This window comes from Choloepus didactylus, chromosome 6 (assembly GCF_015220235.1).
Source record: "Choloepus didactylus isolate mChoDid1 chromosome 6, mChoDid1.pri, whole genome shotgun sequence".
Taxonomy (NCBI): Eukaryota; Metazoa; Chordata; class Mammalia; order Pilosa; family Megalonychidae; genus Choloepus; species Choloepus didactylus.
Genome location: NC_051312.1, coordinates 25,860,866 through 25,872,312, shown reverse-complemented (window position 1 = coordinate 25,872,312; position 11,447 = coordinate 25,860,866). Strand labels below are relative to the sequence as shown.

Genomic DNA, 11,447 nt, shown 5'->3' with positions numbered 1-11,447 from the left:
TTATTTTTTTATTTTTTATTTTTTTTAATTTCACTTGTTTCTCTTTGGCCTACATCAAAGGTTAGCATACCCATTGATTACAGTTCATTTAATGTTTGAATATTCTCCTGTGTACATACATAGGCCAAGGATATAATATGAATAAAATCTAGTTTTACAAAATCATTCAGTTTTAATAAAAGATAATATGTAATTATTGGTTTATTGGTGTGGAGACCCAGGTTCCAGGGGCCCCTCTCCTCCATCATGAAAGTGAATTATTTCACTTACTTGCAAACTAAAACTGACTGGGACAGATGACAGACATTAAAGGTCATCAGATCTCCCCAAAGGGGGAAAGAATGTACAAATGGTATTGTAAACAAAGCATTAAAACTCCCCTCCCATGATCACGGTTGATAACAAATCTCACCACCCTTGTGTCACAAGATCCTGCCAAAACTCTGCTATTACACCCTATGGAATGTCTTTGTGCTTACCCTTATAAACCACTCCCTGGCACTCCCTGCTTTTTGCAGAGTGCTAACTTCCATTTTTCCCAGCCATCCACCACTGTGGAATCATCTGCTCTTCATAAGTCCTAATTAAAGTCTTGTCTAACTTGCAAGTAAACAAATTGCCTTCCAAAAAACCCTAAATACCCTGTAAGGAAATATTTGAAAACTACAGAGATTCAGCAAAATATTTTTCACAATGTCCAGCATCTGGAGAAATATATTTTGGCAGGTTGAAGAAGCAAGAAAATGTTACCATTGTGCCAGCTTGGATGTATTATGTCCCCTAAAATGTCATGTTCTTTGATCCAATCTTGTGCAGGCAGATGTATTAGTGTTGATTAGCTTGGAATCCCTTGATTGAGTGTTTCCATGGAGATGTGACTCAATCAACTGTGAGTGAAACATTTGATTGGATTATTTCCATAGACATATAGACCCCAACCATTCAGGGTGGGTCTTGATTTAATTACTGCAGTCTTACAAAAAGAGCTCACAAGCAGAAGGACCTCAGAGCAGACAAGAGTGACACTTTTGAGAGATGCAGGTAAGAGAGGCATTTTGGAAATGGCCATTGAAAGTAGACTTTTGCTAGTCCAGAGTTTGCCTTGGAGAAATTAAAAGAACATCCCCAGATGCCTAGAGAGAAATGTTCTGGGAGAAAGCCATTTTGAAATGTGTTCTAGGAGCAAGCAGATGTCAGCGAAGTGCCTTCCCAGCTAACAGAGGTTTCCTGGATGACCTTGACCTTCCTTCAGTGAAGGTATACTTGGGCTAATGCCTTAATTTGGACATTTTCATGGCCTTCAGACTGTAACTTTGCAACCAAATAAACCCCCTTTATAAAAGCCAATACAATTCTGGTATTTTCCATAATGAAAGCATTAGCAAACCAGAACACCTATAATCATGAGAAAATCAATCATAAATAATAGACCAAGGACTAAAGAGTTGATTGAATTAGCAGATAAGAGCTTTAAAACACAGAAATATTTTCAAGTGTTTAAAGGTAACATGAAAAAATATAGAGATTACAATAAATAGTTTCCAGAGCTGAATAAAATATCTGAAATGAAAATATCACTGAATAGGCAGGAAAGCAGATTAGACATGGCAGAAAAAAGAAATGAAACAGAACACTGAGGTATAGAAACTACCCACAATTAAGTAAAAGAGGAAAAAAAGTAAAATAAGAAATTTTAGAGAATCAGGGTATAATACCAGCTGCTGCTGAATACATTAATCTCAATTACGAGTGGAGATGAGTAAGAGTCATAAAATATTTTTAAAAACAGAATGGAAAAACATAATGCAGTTTGGTGCAATCTATAAATCATGATCAAAAAAGCTCAATCTCCCCAAAAGAATAAATACATAACCATGTAAATAAGCAAGGCTCATCACAAAAAAGTTGCTTATGACCAACTACAAAGAAAAAACTTCAAAGGGTCTAGTGTCACAAAATGTGACATTACATTGAGAAAAAAAATAAACCTTAATAATGAAAACAGACTTCAAGAAAAAGAAAAGCAAACAAACCTATAAATCAGGAAAAGTATGGGGCATCCTGAGGGAGGTCACAACAGGGTGACAAGGGAGAGATGATACCCTGGAGGAGTCCTTGAGCAAGGATTGTTAATCAAGATGAGGAAGACTGTCCTGGGCAGACAACCTTCCAGGGGCTACCCACTTATGGGAAACACCCAGATGCAGCTGCCCCACCCAATGCACTATCTGCCACCAAGCACTGTGCTGGAGAGAAGGGAGCATAAGAGAAAGAGCCCTGAACAAGGAAGAGGGATGGGGAGTAAGTAAAAGCTAATCTATGAAAGCAAATGGTCCCACATTACTGGGCCTCTTGCCTATGACTGTCTTTTCTTTGTGAGACTGCCCACATGTTCCTCTCACATGCATTCTCAATAAATTCACTACCTGTTTACTCTATGCTGTGCTGTGCCCTTGAATTCTTTCTCACCAAATGGCCAAAAACTTGCAAGCCCAAATCTGGCAACAACCCTATTTAAATCACTGGAAAAAATGTCAAACAAGAATTCTAAATTAAGCAAAAACGTAATTAAAATTGAAGGCAAAATAAGATTTCCTGATCTGCTAATGACCAAGAAAGTTTTTTATCAGATATACCACCCCACATTTAGCAATTAATATCTTAAACAAAAATTATATGAAAGTACTGCAGAGAGATGAAAAGCAAGCAGATATTTATGGGCATCTAACACTAAAAGAATGGATGATTTTCCCATTTTTATAACTTTTATCTAGAGGGCTGGTCCAGGTTGCATCATTCATGTAGAAATCTCATGTGTAATCCATAGTCCTTCTGACCAGAAAAACAAGATGACAGAGCTTGTGACATCAAAGGCACAGGAAAATCAGGGATGAATCCCAGAAATGAAACAGGCAGGAAGAGAGAGATGCAAATTCTATGTAAAATCTCTGTCCAATATACTGAACCTGAACCCCATAAGGGGTATAAACAGTATTTTACTACTATCCCAGAAAAGGTTAATACATTAATGTCTAATAAGCTAAAAAAGAACAAATCAACACTAACAGGAACACTACAAAACTCAGATATCTCCACAGCATAATATTCACAATGTCTAAGTTATAATCCAACATCTCTTGACACATAAATGTAGAATAAAATTAGAACAAAGCTCTGTGTGGGAGCAGGGACTGATTCTCATTTTTCCTGCTTTCTCCTGAGACTTGTGAGGGTTCTGTGTGCCTGGTCCTTGGGAATGTGGCTTCATTAGCTTTCTCTCCCTTCCCACCTGTCCCATCCCTTGAGGCAAATCTGTTTCTATCTGTTGGGGTCTTGGGTGGGGGAGTGTTTTCTGCCCCTCCCTAGTCCTAACACAATTCTGCTTTGTGTCATTGAAGGCTTTTGGTCTCAAGAAGGTTCTCTTTCTCCTCCACCAAAGGCAGATATTTTAATTTTATTCTTTGTTCAGTAGAAATAGTTCTTTGTGTGTGGAGGGTTTTTAGCACCTCCCCTGGAGCCTAGAAAAAGGCATGATATGTATATTAGGGACACTGTTTTAATTTAAAGACACATGATAGTCTAAATGGAAATGAGGCAGGCTAGGAAAAGATTCTTAGGTTGGCCCACAGGAATGGGGGTTCTCCAGTCAATCTACCATAGTGAGCATGGTTCCAAGAAGGAGTCTATCTGGAGGCAGCTTCACTGGACCAAAAGAAAATGAGCATGACTCCAAGAAGGGGCCAATCTGAAGATAACCCCACTGGACCAATCAAAACCATCCTGGCACAAACCTCAATTTGCATGATGTTGCCCAATTTGAGCTAGTCAATCCACAATCCTTCATTTACATGGGTGACTGCCAATCCCAAGATACCTCCTATGTGATCCCGCCCAGCCTGTTGCCTATAAAAAGCCTGGAAGGATGACAGTGGGGGAGAATGTCTCTTGAGTTCATCAACACTGACATCTCCAGTGTGGACTATCCAGAGATATATCACTACCTGAGCTGTAATGTTTGTGCTGCAACTGGCTTGAAGTGGCTATTTCTGCCTGAAAGGAACTCTGCTGAGACTCTTCAATAAAGCTTTCCTGTTATCCCATCAATGGCTCACCAAATTTGTTTGTGGATTACTTCTCAACTGGTTACAGAGTCTGGAACATGACACTGTTCACATATAATGAAGCCCAACTTCACCCAATAAGCTGGTAACAGAAACTTGTAAGGAACATTCAAATGTGGGTTTTAATAAGTGTATTTACAAACATTTCAGGATATAAAGGTTAGCATACATGATATAAATTGGATATTATTCACTAGAAGCAAACAACTGGTAAAGGTTTTTAAAAACACTATTACACTCTAATAGTATGAAAAATATAAAATAGTAGTAAATTCAACAAAAGACACACAATACCACTACACAACAACAGCAACAACAACAAAAACTTTGAGGAGAAAAATGAAATAAAACACAAATAAATAGAGAGATATAAGATACACACATTGAAAGACTCAGCATTTTTAAGATGCTAATTCCTCATTTATTCATGTAAAGATTCAAAATAATACCATTCAAGGAGGTAGGTATTTACAATTGGATTCTAACATTTACTTGGTAATGGAATTTTCTGCAATACCCAAAGCAACATTGCAAAAGAGAACCAAAATGGAATATTAACGCTATATATTTCCAAACCACTATAACAAGTACAGTATATATGTAGATGAGCGCTCCTTTCCCCTACATCTGAGTTCATCACTTGGCACAGCTTAATGCACAGATTTATCAAATTGGTTGTGGAAGTAAAGAAGCTTTATTTCCAGAAGTGGGAGGGCAGGGTAAAATTCCCAAATTTGCCTTCCCATAGTGATTTTTCACTTGGATTTTAGACGTTAGAGACAAAGATTACAATTTTCTTGGGTAAAAAGTGTTTAAAGAACTTCAGTAGTTCCTTATCTCAGTTATTTACTACATCCTTTCGTATTTAAATACTCTAAGATACCTGGGGCATGATGCCTCTGAGTCTAGGGCCATGATGAAAGAACAAAAACAATGGTGATTAATGTGTAGCTCAATTGGTGCCTATTCATGTCTGGGTGCATACTTTACATATTGCTCCTCTGTGAGACTAAAACTCAAATACACATTTTTCTTACAGCTTTAAGAATACATTTAAAATGCTAACACTACATATTATTTGCCTACAATCATAAAATTAAATCAGGAAAAAGAATAGAGAGACTAGCAATACACACACACACACATAGGGTCAATTGCTATTCCCCAAAAGTTGTCAAGGCAAATCAAATGGGAAATGAAAATCCTTTCAACAAATGGTGACACATTATCCTGGCTAAAAATACAAAAATAAGTAAATAAGTACCTACACTCCCATGTGATTTCCAAAAATTTTAGTTGGACCCAGGAACTAAACATAATAGTTAAAAAAATAAAACATAGGAAGGAAAATGTTGGAGCCTGAATGGACAAATGGAGAACATCTTTACAACATACACATCTAAAAAGAAGTTATGCTTAGGAATTATTTAAAATAAAATAAAGAACAATAACCCATTTGAAAAATGACTAAAAATTTTAGACAGTGTAAAAAAGAAGATACATTAATTGGTCTAAAAGTACACAGAAAGGTGTTCATTATTATTAGTTACCAGTTAAATGAAAAATATAATAATGATGAGATACCAATTTATGCAAATAAAAATGGTTAATTTTTTTTTCTACATCTAACATTGGCAAGGATGAGGAACAAACATAACTGAAATATATAATTGTTGGGAATATAAACTGCTACAATAATTTTGGAAAGGTTCTTTATGTTTTATAAAATTAGTTGCACATTTACTTTATGAAACAGTAATTCCAGTAAGGTATTTTTCCAAGAGAAATTAGATATGTCCACAAATATACAAGAATGTTCATACTAGATATTTCCACAATAGCCCAAAACTCAAATGTCCTTCTTTTGGAGAACGGTTAAAGAATTATGCAATATCCATACAATAGAATAACATCCAAAAATGAAACACAACATGGATGAATCTTAAAAACAAGATGCTGAGTGAATGAAGCCAGACTGAGAAAATTTATTGCATGATTCCACTTATATGAATTTCAAGAACAGGAAAAGAAGTGTCATGATAGAATTCAGAAGTAAGTTATGAGGCAATATCCTTGGTAATGAAATGGCATAGAATGTAGAAGATATAAAATTTTTATGTTTTTGTTTGTTTCAAACATGTCCTACATCTTGATTTAGGTATTGGGCACAAATAAAGTACATTTGTCAAAACTCACTGATTTGCTCAATTTAGACTTGTGTTTCAAAATATAAACATTCCTCAATTTTTCTACATATGGAAGTCAATGTGGAAGAGGACATGGATAAAATGGTGTGAGAGTGAGTTGTACTATTTTACAAGCAAATTTGGCTATGAGATTCTACAGAACACTGTCCGACAGTGGTGTGATCTCAGTTCAAGAAATAATAAAATTGAAACAATAACTTTGGTAATATGTTGAATTGCAATAATTGTTGCAGGTTTACATTATGAAAGAACAGGGCATTCCTATCATTCACATAATAATGTAGACTCAGAAAGATCTGACTTTAATTGCAAATATTCTAGTTATGAATTGTAAAATCAGGTAAATTTTGGTTTATTTGAGGTTATTTTACTCTGAAAATGAGAAAAATCATAGGCTTTCACAAGTAGTAAGTGGTTACATGGCATATTTATAACAGTACATAAGACATATTTGTCTTTGAATAACAAATTCAAACAAAAAATCCTATGCCATGATTGTATTATTACTTACAATTTCATCATGCCTTTGCAACTGTTGTAGTTTCACTGAGATCAAGTTGTTCATTTTTTTATCCTTGTAACTATGATTGTTGACTCTGTGTAAGTAAATGAGTACTTTTATACTCATTTTCCATGGGACTATGTTTCCATGGGACTATGTGATTTGCTTTTTCTCCTTTCCTTGAATTGTCCCTTATCTTTTCTCACTGGGGAATATGAAGGGTGTCCTGGATTATTAGCAGGTACCACAGGGCAATCTTTTTAGTCTCTTGGATAATTTGGGCATAACCAATGAAGTACACATTCCTAAGGGGGCATCACAAAGGAGAAAGGAAATCATAAACTCTTCCTACTGAAGAAAAATAAGAATAATTTTAGAGAAGGAACTTGATTCTTCCTTAAAGGTGAGTGAGTACAAATTGTCTTTCATTGCTATTATCACTTGGATCTTGGTAATGACACATGTCTCCTGGCTTCTGACTGTGGACTCTCTTAATGGTCACTGACAGATTACTTCAAGTACACCCAAAACATGAATTAGCTCATTTGTTAACTGTAGTATGCTGAGGCAGTGTGGTGATTTTATGGCATTCAATCCTAGGAACTGCACCAAACCTATTTGATCTCTATGGGCTGATAGTGACATTCGGATTGGATATCACATGTGAAGAGGAAATTAAAAATGTCTGAAAACTTAATCTCTAATCACATCAAACAGAATTTTTTAAGGTTGAGTTTGCTAGATGAGAAACATGATGCTCAGTTACATTTGAATTTCAGTTAAACAATGAATAACATTTTTCATAAGTATACCTTATGCAGTAATTGATTTATAACAAATATTCTTTCAGTACAAATATGTCCAATAGGATATTTGTTAAAAATGTGTACTTTTTAGTATGAGTTCATGACATACAAAATTTGACAAACTGGGAATATATTTTAGATAATTATTTCTCTTGAAGGTTTTTGTTGATTGTTTCCTTGGTTGTTTGTTTTTCATACTAGATTGCATACTAGTGGGTCTGCTTTTTCATCATCAGCATTATAAATTGACTGTATAAACTGACAAATATATAGTGTGCTTTTTATGAGTCATGGAGTTACAGAGAACCCTCTGAAGCCAAAATAATTTCTGATGCCACCACATCTAAAGATTGAAAAATCAGTGATTCCTTTGCACACTTTTGTATCCTGTCTGCTTTAGTGGTTACTCCTAAGTGGAGTTATTTAAAAGCTCCATAGAAGACAGAAATATTCTTTTCCACACAAGAAAAACAGGCAGGGCAAAAGAATCCAGATATCTTCCGAGGGAAGTAATGTCTGACAGCAAGAATGGAGAAAGGCTCAATAAAACGAGGATACTTCTTAGCATAACACTGAAGAATACAGGTGGTAACAGGCAATCTTATGAATCCAGAACAAATTTCAGATAGAATTTGCAAATGTACTTCAGGTACAGTGTGGGGAGATGACTTTTGGAAGGCAGAGTGGGGATCAATGGAAAAGCAGCAGACAACCTCAGGAGGAAGGCACACCAAACTCCTGTATTCCTGCCCAGCCCCACCCCCCATCTCCATCATAAGGCTGGCAAAATCCAGGACAAAACTTAGCAGATTCCTAGAATTGCTGCCACTCTATTGAAAGTTCTAACCAGCCCCGCATGACCATCCTTACCAGAAAACTGCTGTAAGACAATTCCACACAGCAGTTGCCTCCAACTGACTGATAGAACTTTGGTGGGATCAGAGCTGGGGGGAGCTGGAGCCTTTGAAGTCTTGACTGATAATGTGTAATGCTCAAAATGGGTGATCCATTACATTATAATAAGTGTAAATGCATTTTATGTGACTGGATATTTTGAGCTTAATTTTCTCTTCCAATTGAAAATCATTCTTGCAGAGTTTTATGTTTTCATGGAGGGGAAGCTAATGTGAGAGGAAATTAAAAAGGAATCCAAATGGATAAGTCTAAGGCAAATTTCATTAGCTTCAACCAGAATAGTTCCACTTTGATGTACTGACCTTCCTTGTAAAACTATATGAAAGGAAGAACATAGGAGTTATCACTGATATTTGAAAATCACAGCTTTATAAATTCTCCACTGTTTAGTACCAGAAATCAATTTAGAGTATGAAATATATTATGCATTAAATTCACAAATATGTATTTTCAATATGTTATAGACTTTATCATCTCCACCCTTTTACATTAGATGAAATAAAGCCTACAAAATTAAATAATCAAAATCCATGAACTGATATAAACCATAGATTTTTAGCAGGTATGGATCTAGATTTTGTGGTCCTTGATAATTATACAAATTGTTGATTTTCATATTTTAAAAATAAAATTATAAATAGAAATGAAGGAATAAATATAAATACTTATTTACAGTGGAAAATAAAAAAAATCATTTATAGGCAGTTTGCTCATGATCATGTGATCCATAAAATTCATCCATAAAATATTTTCATTAATTAAATTGCAGACAAAGCATACTGGTTGGGAGGAGTGTTGTTAGAAGCCATTTGGCATCAGAAAAGAAAGCATACTTTAATAATATATGCCACTGATTTTGAACATTAGTATACCAACTACACCTCAAATAAGGTGTTACTAACTCACTTCCTTATTCACTGGCTTTTAGAAATCCCAATAAATACTCAAATGTAACCTGATGTTAGGTGAATTGCAATGGAGTTGAAGATGGAATGGAAAGAAAAGGCGATCTTAATAAATCATAACCATGATGCTGACAAAGATGATCCTGAGCAACTTAATTTTACAATGCACACAAAGATATATCACTATGTGAGTGCTTTGCTGCCCCCCCAAGGGTCTTAGAAGAGGTCAATGCAAATGAGACTCTAAATATAAGTTTCGTTAGCTTCATAACTCTGTCTCTCCCTTTAAAAATATCAAAATTCCATGAGAAATCATAGTTAAAAACTGAAATGTACAAATAAATATTGGGATTCAATCACATAGATAAAATAAAGTCTAATATTGCTATAGCAAGAGCTATATGGTTCTGTCACCAATAGGGATGCTCCAAACATTGCTGATTCTTTTTGTATTTATTCTGTTATATCAGTGCATAATGGGTTTCACGTGGATAGCTCTGCCTTAGGAAGTTAGAGATTCTACGATTATTTTAACTTTAAAATCAAATGTGGAGATTATTTTTCTATGAAATATTAGGAAGAAATACTCTTCACTATTTCTACAAATATCATACATAAGTAATGTTACATGAAAACTAACACTGCTTTTGTTTCTTCTCAGAAGAGATAACTGGACACAATGGGCCAACAGAATCTGACAGTTCTGCCTGAATTCATCCTGCTAGGAGTCACAAGGTGCCCTGAGCTGCAGGGCCCCCTTTTTGGGGTCTTTCTTCTCATCTACACAGTTGTGGGCAACCCGGGCATGATCATCCTGACCAAGGTGGACTCCTGCCTCCACACACCTATGTATTTCTTTATCAGACACCTGGCTTTCATTGATCTTGGCAATTCTGCTGTTATATGTCCTAAGACACTGGCAAATTTTGTTGTGGAGCAAAATAACCATTTCTTATTATGCCTGTGCCACACAAATGGCTTTCTTCATTATGTTCATTTTTAGTGAATTTTTCATGTTGTCTGCTATGGCCTATGAACACTTTGTGACTGTCTGTAACCCTCTGCTCTATAGTGTTATCATGTCCCAGAGACGTTGCCATGTGCTTGTGGGTATCACCTACCTCTACGGCACCTTCCAGTCTCTAATTGTCACCATTAAGATATTTACTTTGATCTTTTGTGGTTCTAATATCATCAGTCATTTTTACTGTGATGATATCCCTTTGTTACCCATGCTGTGCTCAAATGGAAGAGAAGAATTGTTGATCATAGTATTATCAGAATTTAATTTGATTACTTCCCTCATAGTAATCCTAGCACCCTATATGCTGATCCTGATAGCAATATTTCTAATGCATTCTCCTGAAGGAAGGAGAAAAGCTTTCTCTACATGTGGTTCTCATCTGACAGAGGTGATTGTGTTCTATGGGACACTATTATTTATGTACCTGCAGCCCGTATCTGCTCATTCTTTTGATACTGACAAAATGACCTCTGTATTTTATACTTTAATTATCCCTATGCTTAACCCCCTGATTTACAGCTTAAGGAACAAAGAGGTAAAGAATGCTTTCTATAGGGTCATTAAAAATATATGCAACCTTTGTATTTAATATTATAGACTACAGTTTTAATAAATTATAACAAAGGTAAATGTCACTTGATAATATTTCTATTAGTTTTAATTACATTCTCTTTGGATCTTGAACAAAGATAAAATGTAAAGCAAAGAAGAATAGATTTTCTTCCTATATTTATCCAAATTACTACCTATATTTTAGACTCAGTTTAAATGTCACTTCTTCCTCAACATTCCTCATTGTGATTTATGCTTCCTTATATGTTTCCATAGACAGTCATCCTTCCACTGATGGGAACATTTACTAAACTCTACATCAGTATATTATGTATTTGCTCTGTCAGTTTTTCTTTTAAGGATTGGCTCTTAACCTTGTTTTCATCATGCTTTCTGAGCCTCAAACAGCCATGTA

The 11,447-nt window shown here is 35.3% G+C and overlaps 1 pseudogene; it reads left to right on the top strand.

The window, feature by feature from the left end:
- Positions 1-10,135: 10,135 nt before the first annotated feature.
- LOC119536771 lies at positions 10,136-11,069 on the top strand (annotated as a pseudogene).
- Positions 11,070-11,447: the final 378 nt, after the last annotated feature.